Source organism: Molothrus ater, chromosome 2 (assembly GCF_012460135.2).
Source record: "Molothrus ater isolate BHLD 08-10-18 breed brown headed cowbird chromosome 2, BPBGC_Mater_1.1, whole genome shotgun sequence".
Lineage (NCBI taxonomy): Eukaryota > Metazoa > Chordata > Aves > Passeriformes > Icteridae > Molothrus > Molothrus ater.
The window spans coordinates 65,528,755-65,542,590 of NC_050479.2; positions in this window are offsets into that span (position 1 = coordinate 65,528,755).

Consider the following 13,836-nt stretch of genomic DNA (forward strand, 5'->3'; position numbering starts at 1 on the left):
AATAAAGCAACAAAACTGTTGAAAGCAGTGTGGTGCTGTTAGTGCAAGGTGATTGTGTATTAAAAGGGAGGGAGATCCTGAGGGTAGGCTATGCTCCAGTGCATAATATAATCTGATTTGCAAATTTCCACCATTTACTTATCATTATATTGCCTAAATAAGTTAATTTAACAGATAAATTGAATAGGTGTCCTAAGAACCTCTACTGCTGAATGATGGGAAATATGATCCTCAGGGAGAAGATGACTAAAAAAATCTTGGGTTTTGTAAGAAAAGCTGTTTTTTCCTTCATTTGCTCCCTATCAGCCTTGTCCAACATTTACTGTGTAAAATGTTCTGAGTCGATGCATTTAATTCTGCACATACAGGGTAACAAGTATATTGGCCATAACAGCCCCAGGCAGTGCTGCTGGCTGGGGGAAGAGGTGCTGGAAAGCTGCCCAGCAGAAAAGGACTCAGAACTGTGGGTCAATAGCAGCTGCACATGATCCAGCTGTGCCCAGGTGGCCAAGAAGGCCAATGGCATCCTGGCCTGGATCAGCAATAGTGTGGCCAGCAGGACCAGGGCAGGGATTCCCCCTGCACTCAGCACTGGTGAAGCCACAGCTCAAATCCTGCATTCAGGTTTAGGGCCCTCAGTACAAGAAGGACATTGAGGGAGTGGAGCATGTCCAGAGGAGGACAACAGAGCTGAAGGGTCTTGAGCATAAATCTTATGAGGAGTGGCTGGAGAAAAGGAATTGCAGAGGAGACCTTATTGCTTTCTTCTTGAAAGGTTGTAGCAAAGTGGGTGTTTGTCTCTTCTCCCAAGTATCAAGTAATAGGACATGCAGAAACAGCCTCAAGTTTCAACAGGGATGGTTCAGACTTTATCAGGAAAAGTTTCTTCATGGAGAGGGTTATCAAGCATTGGAAAAGGCTTCCCAGGGAAGTGGTAGAGTCACCATCCCTGAAGGTATTTAAGAGATGTGTAGATGTGGCACTGAGGGACACGGTTTAGTGGTGGACTTGTCAGTGCTAGGTTAACAGTTGACTTTGATGATCTAGAAGGTCTTTTGCAACCTAAATGTTTTTATGATTCTAAGTATATGGGGATCCTTGCCTAACTTTTTTTGAGAACTATCTCAACGTCTAAGGATAAGCCTACTTATCCTGTCATACAAAAATGGGGAGATCTAGGAGTCTGTGCAAAACAGGATTTTGTAATCTAGGGTAAACAGCTAAATTATAATTATGCTTTCATATATTTTTCTACATACCTAGTCTGTAAATTTCTTGAAGTGAATAGGATAATCCTGGTGTAAAAAGTGGAAAAGAGTACTTCTTTAGCTCTTGTAAAGAGCCCTTTTAGAAAATACTTTAAAAGTGTAGAGCTAATTGAGCTTTGAATGCTCAAATATTTTTATTGTGGAACAAATAGAGTCTTTGAAAAAGGCTTTTTAACTTTTGCTCTGTAATACTCAAAATGACGCTGTGGGAACTAGTTCTTTAAAAACCCCCAAAACAAAACAAAGGAAACTGAACTCTCCTTCTCCCCCAGAACCTTAGGGGTTCAAATTAAGTCAATCAAAATCAAGATCTTTTGTGGGCTGAGGGTAAATGCTATTTTCCTCTGCAATCTGTGACCTCAAATAGGCCTTTTTCTTTTTAATCACATGTTTTACATGCTGTGAAGAATAAAATGCATTTAATTCTTTGACTCAGCCTTCCTTTATGCCTACGTGAAAGAGCTGCTGAAAACTGCAGGCAAAGTTATATAGAAAAGAATAAAGCAAAAAGTGGTTTCATGCACAGTCCCCTATTCCTAGGGTCCTTGTAAAGGTACACACAGCATGTGAGACTCTCCACAGTGATAAAATTGAAGAGTTTGAAAGAAATAAAATTCTGGAATAATGAGGAGGGAAAAGAACCGCATTTTATTTGCTTAGGGTGGAAGAAAACCTTTGCATGACTGTAGGGCTGCCTCTTCAGTGTCCATGACATCAGAATGGGTCACTTTGAAGGGACCTACAGCAATCATCTAGTCCAACTGCACAGCCTTTACACCAGAGCATTTGCATCATTTCCCTCTGACATTTGGGAAACTGGAACTCCTTTTTGTGCCATTTGGCAAAGCAGATTGCAGTGTATATGCCATCACTATTTGGGTTTTTCTCAGGGAACTTCTCTCCTGGATCCTTTCTATGTGTCTACCTGTGGCTAAATCTAAATTTTTCAGGGGTTTGGAAGAAAAACAATGACTTGTACCCTCTGCTACTCTTCAGAACAAGATGGATTGGTTATATCTATGGTGGTAAAAGAAATATGCTCAGGAATCTGGAGCAAAGCATTTCATACAGACTTGATGAAATATTTTTGTCTCCAAAACAGGGTGTGTGCATGAAGATAGACTACTGAGAATGGTGCTTGATATATGGTAAGCTACTGGACTAGGAAATGCCATTAAATGCCATTAAAGCCATTTAAAAGACCATTTGAATAATTATGATGTATAAACTAGTATTGCTAGCACCCAGGAAAGTTTCTAGACACTGTTTAATTTACAAATAGAGGTGCAACCACAGAAGACCTGTGGATTACCCAACTGTGACAACCACCTATTTGCAATCTCCTCTTTTATCCTCAACTTTTTAAACATCAATCTTCTTCTTCTACTTGTTCTTCTACAAATGCTTAATGCTTTGACTCCTCTACTCCCTAATACTAATTTTTTTTTCCCTGCAGTGTTCTTTGTATAAATCTGTTTCTTCACTTTCTTGTCAGTCCATTCTTTTCAGACATATGCAACTGTTACTGTACTCCCACATATGCAGGATCCTTTTCCTCACTTCTATCATATTTTTCCTCAACCTACAAAGAAGAGGTTGTTCTTCTATTCTCACATTTTCAATACTTGTCTTTGACATTGCTAGCCATTTCTTTATCTCAGTGCTCAGCCTTTGAGATGCATAATTGAGAAAATGAAAGTGTTACAGAATTACTCTAGCTGTCTGCATCACAGAAAATAAAGGCTTCACAAGGAATGGAGAAAAATCTGATGGAAAATATTTTTTGAGACAATGAAACAAGTCTCTTATGGAACATTATTACCTTTCTTCACTAAGGTAATGCCAGACATTTCTACAGCTCTGTAAAGTTCTGCCCACCACTCCAGGTAACATGATTGTGGCTCTTTTCATGATGACAAAATTATCTCTCCAGTCTATTTTTCCTTCATTTTTACATTAAGATATCCACAGAACCATGAAATTATTTTGGGTTGTAAGGGAGCTTTAAGGATCACCTAGCCCAACCCCCTGCCATGAATACAGACATCTTCACTGGACCAGGTCACACCAAAGCCCCATCCAACCTTACTTTTAACATTTTTAAGACTTTTAACACTTCCAGGCATGAGGCATGCACAGCATCTCCAGGCAACCTGTTTCTCTGTTGCACTATCCTCACTGTAAAAATTTCTTCCTTGTGTTCAGTCTAAACCTGGCCTCTTCCACTTTAAAACCATTGCCCTTTGTCCTATCAATTGCAGGTCTGCTAAAAAGTTTATTGCTACCTTTCTTACAGGCCCCCTTTGGGTACTGGAAGGCTGTAATGTGGTATCCCTGGAGGCTTCCAGGTTTAAAAACCCCAACTCTCCCAACTTTTCCTCATAAGAGATGGTTTCAGCCTTCTGGATACTTTTGTGTTCCTCCTCTGGGCCCCCTCCAGCAGGTCTTTCCCATGTCTCTCATGTACTGGGAAACCCATATGGGGATGTGTTGGAATTCTAGATGCTGAGAATTTTAGACTTTCTGTGCTGAGAGACTCTAGCTCCCAGGAGAACACTGCATTCATACATACTGTAGGTGTGATGTCACCAGAGGGGCAGAATCCCTTCCCCTGACCTGCTGCCCACTTTGGATGCCCAAGATGTGTTTGACCTCCTGGGCTTGAGCTCACATGGACACCTTTGTCCTCAGGTGGAACCTAATGGGACAGAACTGAACTTTGCACACAGAGGCATGTAATAAGCAGTGAGTAGGAGACACAGAACATCAGAGAGAGGAGATTTTCCAATGCCAATACCAATCAAGATTTCATCTGAGGGGGAACATTTTGTGATATTTCAAGAATAATAAAGGTAGATCACAATCTGTCTTTTTAAACTAAAAATGAATGTGTGGCTTTTTTTTCATTCCCCTCTATGTGTTAATAATAATTCAATCACCTCTGATTTATTGATTTATTTATTTTTCAATATACTTAGTCCTTCTGTCAAGAAAAATAATGTAAAATTAAATTTAAAAGGTTTATTGTAATTATTGATTGAAGAACGAAATGATGGATTAATAAAACTCAGTGACTGCATATTTTTTGTTTGCATTATTCTTGCTTTTTTGTTTTTAATGTAGGATGAACCTGGACTTCCTATAACTGAAACACATGAAAAATTTATAAGGTATGGAATACTTTAAAGGAAAAATAAAGGCAAATCAAATAGATGTTCATAATTTCACGATCCTTAAAAAACCCAAACAAGTATTACATATATATATATACATGAAATCTGTACTACCTTTCTATGACCTTAGCAAAGTTATTTCAAGTATTTATATTACAAGAGGAATTACTGGCCTTCCTACTGCCAATGCACCCAAATCTGCTCTTACATGATCATCTTCTAGTATGAAATAATTCAGACACATGTCAAGGCGTGTGATGAGGTAAGTGAAGAGTTGACAAATGACTTGGAAATATTTATAAACCTTTTCATGAATAATTTTTAGTAAAAGCAATATATAATATCCTAATGATAAGCAACCCAGTAACCAAACATGATTATTTCACTTTATGACACACTCAGCCAACAAGACCTAAAGAGCAAGACCATTCCTACCTCTGGATAGTGTTACATGTTCAGACTGCCAAGCCACAATGTCAGTTTTCATTCAAAACTCATTTCACTTAGTTATAGGCATTACAGCAGAGAGAAAATTAGGAAGCTCTGGGCATATCCAGCAAAAGATTCTCAACGCTTTTGTAGACATCTTGTTGAAGCAGTCTATCGTACTCCACTCTCAGGAAATCCCAGATGACCTTTGGCTAGATGCTTAACCAAACTGCCCAAAGCTAAATCCCACAAAAAGCTTAGTGAGCAAATAAGAATGGTGACACTATACAAGAAGATTCTTTTTTATATGTAAGTAATTTAAAGTATGTATCTTTAATCAGCAGAAATGGAGGCATTCAAAACAGAGCCCTGACAATATCCTGAACTTTTATTTAACTCATTGTCTTAATTTTTTTATGTTTATCCATTCATCTATTCATTTATTTCAACTTAAGAAAACCTAGAAAAACCTGCATGTTGATTCTCTTCTTGTTTATTCATGATAACTTCCTGGTTTTGATGTGATTTGGTGAACATTTACTTTAGTCTAAAAAGAGACTGCAAAATCTAAATGGCTCCTTGTATGAGACATTAACTAGACATCAACACAAAATTCTATCTGATCGTTACCAATTCTCAGGTGGTCCTAGGTCAATGACAACAAAGAAAACTGTTCCAAATTGTTTTCAAATCACTCCCCAAGTTATACTCATTTCTACTAACAGCTGGCATGTTTTGTTTCAGGAGAAATAATGGAGTCTGAAGCACAGAGAAACTTGGGGTCATCTGAGGTGCAGAATGTAGTAAGCTAGACAAAACCTCCTACCAGGCTGATTCTAATCCCATATTGACAGCAGATGTCAGTATTCCTTAAGGACTATGTGTATTAGAAAGGAAAAAGTGTCTTGAGGCTTTGAATGGAATTCTGGGTACTTGTGAACACTCCAAGCGATCTAAATTTGTGAGCAACAGATTTTGTTGTTTTCATCACCTTATTTTTAAAATGTCTTGAAGAAGGTGTTTGCCACTGAACCGAAAGAATTAGCAATTTAACTTATGTGTGGTCTCAATTCTGAGCGGTGCTGAGTAGCCTGAACTCAAACCTGTAGTTGGGGCTGGAGGAAGAAGTTGCTCTCAGCCTAAGCAGCATGAACACTCCCATCACAGAACAGTCAGTGGGGACATTATCTTGAGGTATGGAGGAAATACTTAGGTCATGATTTAAAAGTCAACCTGCTAATCTCAGAGTGAAATGAAAAACACTTGGTAAACTTTCAGAGTTGAATTTTTAAATAGAGAATAAAAGTTGAATATAAACTTTTCAGAGAATGTGCTATTATTGAATAACTTTCAAACATATGTATGTAAGAAGAGATATTTTCATCCAGATCATTTAATCCTTACACCATTTACTCAAACATACTGTTGAACTCTTTGGGACTACTCACAAGAGTAGTTGCATATAAATCACTAAAATTCAGCATAAGGATTACAGAATCTTTCCTCATGTCATATAGCCTTGAGTGACACGTTGGGAAAAATCTCTCCTATACAAACCAAGGAGCTTGCACAATCCTTGAACTTATCAAAAGAAGACAAAGTTACATTAGATCAGCTTTGAAGGTGCCTAGCAGCTGTTAATGCTTTCTAACAGTAGGGAGTCAAGGATGACAAAACCTCTTGTGATGAGTTCAAAGAACAGTTACAGCATGAATGTTAGAAACACTGTGCAGTTTTGCAAAATGCTGTATAATTAGGAGGGAAGCTGTAGTCAGAAGCAATGACGACATGGTTACCACCTTAGAAACCCATGGTAGAGTGGGTATCTACCTGCTGCCTATGGTGGGGACCCCACACTGGAACTTGTGGATGCCTGAAGGGGGCTGTGACCCCATGGGAAACTCTCTCTGGAGCAGGTTTGCCATGGGGAATCCAAGCTGGAGCAGTTCACAATGAACTGCAGCCCATGGGAAGGACTCAAACTGGAGCAGTTCATGGAGGACTGTTTCCCATGGAAAGGACCAGATCCTAGAGCAGGGGAATAGTGTGGGAAGTCTTCCTCTGGAGAGGAAGAAGCTGCAAAGACAGTATGTGAAGAACTGACTGAAGTCCCCATTCCCTGTTCTCCTGAGCCACTGATGGGGAGGAGATAGAGAATTCAGGAGCAAAGTTGAGCCAAGGAAGAAAGGAGGAATGCTGGTTCGGTTTTATTTTATTTTATTTTTTTTATGATTTTATGTTATTTCTTATTACCCTACTCTGATCTGATTGGCAAAAAATGAAACTTGTTTCCCCAAGTCAATTTTGTTTTTCCTGTGAGTAATCTGTGAGTGATCTCTCCTTGCCCTTATCTTGATCCATGGGTTTTCTCTTATAATTTCTCTCTTCTGTGCAGATGAGAGGAGAAGAGATTCAGTGAATTTGGTGGGCACCTGCCATCCATGACGGTCAACCCACCACATCAGATAAAAAAAAGCATCCTAAAATCTTCTCTCCAAAATAATTACTTTGAAAGATTAAATGTAATATACTGGTGTGGTATGCAACAGAAGGGGGGAAATGATCACAGGTCTCATTTTATTGTGCCTCAAAGCTAAACATCTAAACACCTATTGGCTGAAATTCTAAAACTTGAGTTATTGTGTCTAAATGTGCAAAAGAATTCCAAAAAATCCAAACAAACAAAAAATCAGCAGAAATAGAAAAGAGTAATATGAGAGCACTGTTCAGTAAGCTCTGAAATTAATGCTATCAAGGGCACTCAGCTGTGACACCCTAGCTTGGTGGCTATATCCTACCCTTAATACATAGACATGGTAAAAAAAATATGTATTTTCTAATCCTAAAATAAAATCAATCTCTAAGTTTAGTCCTGATGAAACTCCACTGGCTGGTTCTCCTTATTAGGTACAAAGTTCACCATGTGAGTTCAGCTGATAGCAATATTAAGGATATACACAATTAGATTTATTTTTTTAAATGCAGCAAAATATTTCCCCATGCCTGCAGTTACCTCACCTCCATGAGCTACACTCAGTTCTGCTTACAAACTGTGGCTAAAATCCTGCTTCTTTTGTCTGGGAGTAGGATTAAGTGTCACAATATTTAAGGGCAGTCCTCTAGGCACTTTTAAAGCAAGTGTTAGGTAGGGGAATGGTTTTATAAACAACCCTGTTAGATGTTAATAGGATCAGAATAATTACCTCTACTATCATACTGAAAATGCACCCTCAGAGAGATTTTTCTTTATCCTATTTATACTTAGGTAAGCCCTCTTCAGGAGTTTCAGACCAACTTTAAAGTACTATGAGTCTGCACAGGGCAAAGAGATGTTATAGCCCATACAATCTGCAGTGAAAGAATAAGCTTTTACATAATCTCTCTGAAATTTGGTATAGGTTAGGCACCATCCCACAAACCCCAGTTCCTGTTTGTATGGAGTGAAAAGAAACAATTTTCAGAGAGCAGAGAATTCTGAATAATTTGGGGTAGTAGAGAGTTGTTGATCAAGCAGCCCGACTCTAATTGTTAAATGCAAATAGACACCATGCCGTAGAGAATATTGTCTTGCTGTTGAGCTATTCTCATTATGTTTCATGAAAAATAATAAAATCATGGGAAGTCTGTGGGACTTGTCCTAACTCTATAAGATTTCAGATTCCATGACAACAACATTAAAGGATATGCATAACAGTTAGATGCTTAAAGCACTTTAATGCAGGTTTTCAGGTCAGCAGCTCTCAATACTTGAACATTACATTAGAGAGAATGAGAAACCTGTACAAAATTTCAAATTCAGCAAGAACAAAGAACTGCCAATATCTGGAATTTATTTCACTTGTTTTTACTGCTAATCTAACCTTGTTAATACATTGATATTTACTTCTTCTCAGGTAGAGAGCAATAAGGTCCCTCCTGAGCCTTCTTTTCTCCAGGCAAAACTTTCCCAGCTCACTCAGCCACCCCTCACCGGGCTTGTGCTCTAGACCCTTCACCAGCTCCACTGCCCTCCTCTGCACATGCTCCAGCACCTCAGTGTCCTTCTCATAGTGAGGGGCACAAAACTGAACACAGGATTCAACATGTGGCCTCACCCGTGCCAAGTATGGGGACAATCACTGCCCTGGTCCTGCTGGCCACAGTGCTGATACAGGCCAGGATGGCATTGGCCTTCTTGGCCACCTGGACACACTGCTGACTTATCTTCAGCTGCTGTTGAAGAGCACCCCCAGGTCCTTTTCCACTGGGCAGATTTCCAGCCCCTCTGCCCCCAGCCTGTAGCCCTGCCTGGGGTTGCTGTGACCCAGGTGTGGGACCTGGTACTGGGCCTTGTTGAACCTCATACCATTGGCCTTAGCCCAGTGATGCAGATCTGTCAAGATCTCTTGGTAGAGCCTGCCTTCCAGTAGAACAACTCTCCCAACCAACTTGGTGTCCTCTACAAAATAACTGAGGGTGAATTCCATCCCCCCATCCAAATTATCAATAAAGTTGTTAAATTGAGCTGGCCCCAATACTGAGCTCTGGGGTCACCAGCTGCCAACTGGATGTGACTGCACTCACCACCACCCTCTGGGCCTGGCCTTCAGACTGGTTTTTTCCCAGTGAAGAGTGCACCTGCCCAAGCCACAGGCTGCTAGCTTCTCCAGGAGAATGCTATGTGAGATGATGTCAAAACCTTTACTGATGTCTAGGTAGACAACATCCACAGCCTGTCCCTTATCCACTAAGTTGATCATCCTGTCATAGAAAGAAAACAGATTGATCTACCAAGACTTGCCTTTCACTCCTGTGCTGACTGGGCATGATCCCCTGGTTGTCCTGCACATGCCATGTGATGGCACTTAGGATGATCTGCTCCATGACCTTTCCCTGGTACTGGGGTCAGGCTGACAGGCCTGCATTTCTCCCAGTCATCCTTCTGACCCTTTTTGTAGATGGGTGTTACATTTGCCAATTTCCTGTCAACTGGAGACATCCAATCAAAGCTAGATCAAAACGTATTGTTAATTGTCATTAATTTAAGTGATGATGATGATGATATATCTGAAAAAAGGGTGCTTGGGACATTCAAACACTGAGAGGAAAGAACAAAGACAATATAAGCTTCACGTAAGGACATTACAGGTACACGTATTTAATAGAATATTTCAGCTGTGTACATCCAAAAATTGCATACAAGTTCTTTGTTTTCTTAATCATTTTGACATAGTTTTCATATTCAGGAAAAACTGAAATCATTACACAAATGGGGTATAATTGAAAATACTATAAGAAATAATTGTAGAGTATTGGCTTCTGTAACTTCATAGCTAGGTTCCTTTAATTAACTCCAGATATGAAAAGCTTTTCAACATTACAGTTACACAAAATTATGAGATACTTCTTGAGCATTCAAGGAAGATAAATTTAATTTCACACAATTTGCTAAGCTGAACATTTCTTTGTTTGTACACCTGACAAAAATATATATGCTTCTTCCAGATGGATCTTCCAGGTTTGCAGCTGCTGGTATTTGCTCTTCTGAAAGATACTGTCTGGAGGAGAAACTTAAATTTCTCTGATACATATAAGTGTTGTGCCAATACTTCAAGATATAGGAGTGAAAGTGGTCTAGAAATACTTGTTTCCACAATATTTTCACTTATGCTTTTGTAAAAATAGTTCAAAAGCAAGCACACACAACTGGCTATATTAAATATGCATGAAAACACATAAAAGTAACTACCATACCATTACAGCTAAGACCAATGCCTGCCTACTGACTAGTTTACTTTTCTCTCTGTTCTGCCACCATCAATTTTTTTGGTGAGTGATTATTACTATTTGCTACAGCACTGAAAAATTTTATCGTGGAAAGGGCTGAGATCCAGACTGTCTAAAGCAATAAGTACATAACTCATGCTGAGCTCTGACAGATCTAAGTGCTACCAAGGATTCAGGCCTGAGAAATTTTTCAGCATCTCTGAAAAATTTCCTTGTACAGCATGTAGTTTCTTAATGGATCTGCTGAAGTATAAAAAAAGTTAGATTGAAACCGTCAAGGTGAACAAATTGCTCTTTATTTTAGCATATAGAACGAGAAAAAAAGGAAACACGAAGTGTATATGAATAAATGAACTCAGTATCTGTAAAATACACTGTATCAAGCCTGCTGATTAAACAAATTAGATGATGCATTTTCCTAGGATTTTATCATCATTCCTAGTGAATATATATTTCAGCAGAGGAAAATCAATATTTTGTCAGGGAGACTGTCGAATCCAAACATTCAGAAAAAGGTATTGATGACAAGTTATAAAAATACTGACTGTCCTCTGAAGAAAACCATTCTGCTGGGAAGGCAATGCATATTTCTTTGGGCAGATTCCATCCGTTAACATTTTCTATGTGGAATTTTACACACTGCTTTTCTTCTTGGAGCTAACCTTATACCAGCAAAAAAAGATTCTTAAACATCTAAGGTGGAGTACAAAAACATTTCCATTTGAAGCCTGATCACACTGCAGGAAAAATTACATAAAAATGTATTAATTTTGAGTCAATACCAGCTAATTAGCCACACAGAAATCAATATTTCAAAATTAATGTGTCTTTGTATCATACCTGTCTTCCCATTTGTCACCATTTTTTTGAAACAAGTGAAATATTTCCCAGTACTTTGTTTTTCCATGTTCTGCGAATCGTTGGTTATACCACATGCTGACTTTCATGAAGTACAGAAAGACTCAAGTCTATAAATCTGAGCACATCTTTATGAAGAAAGCTCTTTAACAGCATTACAGAATCATAACAACTGTAAAAAGCATTTGCACAGACTGTTTTCCCCAGTTCTTCCTTCAAAGCTCTCAATCCTTCCTTCCACGCACTCACAAGTCTCCACTTACTGAGACAATGCAGTGAAAGGCTCACTGTGAGAGAGATCCTTATTTAACTAACCAAAAACCTTTTTCTTAAGGCTTCTATGAGAAATTTTCTCTTTTGAAAATTCTCACACCTCTGAGTTCCATATTATTATATCCAAGTATGCTGTTAACTGCGTGAGTGTTCTTAACAAAATCAATAAATGGAGAATCTGGAAGGAACAAACATCACTCAATAACAAAACAAAACCCATAAAAAACCAGCAAAATTATTCAGGAAGATATTTTGGAAATGTTATCAGTTAGCATTTTCTTGGTGGCCCCTGGGCATACCATAAGCCCCAAAGAATCTGTTTCTGTAAGATTAATTCTATGGTAATTCTCAAGAAAACTTTAGCGAAAGACTTCTTCTCTGTAATGTCCACTCTATCACATAATAATTGTGCGTGTACTCAATTAGTAAAATTATTAGGGAGTGCTCAGCAGTGTGAGGCAGCTTCAGAAACCAGTTACTTTACCTTAAAATGAAATTTGCATTTAAAATAAAACAGGAAGTTTGAGGTAAGTAATTTGTTCTCTTTTTATGAGAACAGCATATCTTGAAGATGGTGATCATATTTTAAAGCTGCCCTTCAATGAATTGCTCTTTTCTTGAATCTCCATCAGTGCTTGCCCACCCCAGTTCCTGTTTTAAGTCACCATTTCACAGACATAAGAAAATGAAAAAAATCCTCCTTCTCTGCCCACCTGCTTCTACCAGGAGCTGTGAATGCCACCCACATTCCCTATTTCATGCTATAATTAGAACAAATATTTTAAATACAAATATTCTCTCCTTCTCCTCCTGAAGTCTTTGTTGCTCTCCTGTCACTCTCTTGTCATTCTTCTGCATCACCTAGAAAGACTTTGATTACTGAAAATCAAGTTTTCTGCTTTTTTTATCTAGGGCTTTGATTTAGTCAGCACGAGAGATATTAAACTTCTTTTTTAGACATTCTTTCTTGCGGGTCTCTGCAGGGCCTGTATTAAATTAATACAAAGCTTCCCAAAGATCCTTCAGCTCATTCTGCGCTTCACCTTCTCGCTCTGTATTTGTACCTTTGTGAGCCCTGAAAAGCAGATATCCATATTATATCCAATTATTCCCTGTGAAGCAGACAATAGACACTGGGATGCATTTCAGTCTTACTGAAATATCCCTTCTTTATTGCCCCAGAAAGATCTCCATTCTGGAGCTGGTCCATGGAATGTTCATCATGTTTTTACTGCTTTTAGATGCTATAGCAATGCTCTGGACAGAGTTGTGGCTATCACTGGGCTGTTCCCTGTAGAGCCCTCCTCTGCTGCCAGATCCACACCAGCATTATTAGCCTAGGGTCAGAGCTACAGCTTCTCATGGGCATGCTGTTTGTTCTGCCCACCCTGTGCAGCAGAACCCAGTACTTCACCACGGGGACAGATTAAAGATGGCAGTAGCCTCTCTGGAGACAACCTGAAATAAGCTAAAATGCAGCAACAGAGCTACAAGAAATGAGCAGAGGGATAAGTTCAGATTTTTCCTGTCAGTCATCTGTTTGCTTGAAAACAGCAATCCAACAGCAACATACTGTGCATCCACTGAGATGCTTGCTATGTCTTCCCACCCCCATTACGATGACTTTTCTACAGTCTACACAAGCCCCACAAATCTGCCAGACTGTGAGCTAGCAATAAGATATTTTAGGACAGCTGGAACTGTTATTGTTAGGTGTGGTTTAGGCAAGAAAGGCTGCTTTTTATTCCCTTTATGCCTATAAATGGTTACAATCTTTTGTTTAATGTTTCTGAGACTTTCACACACTTGAAATAGAATTATTGAGCATTCTGAGTTGGAAGGGACCCATACAGATCATTGAAGTCCAACTCCTGGCCCTGCACAGGACAGCCCCAAAAATAACACCATGAGCTGAAGAGCACTCTTGAAAAATATCTCAAAAATATCTCAAAAAATGTACTCTGTCAGGCTTGGTGAGGTATCTACTTCCCTGGGTAGCTTCTTCCAGTACCTGAACACACTTGCTAAGACCCACCCTCGCTAGCTTGCTTAAAGCTACCTTTGCTGTC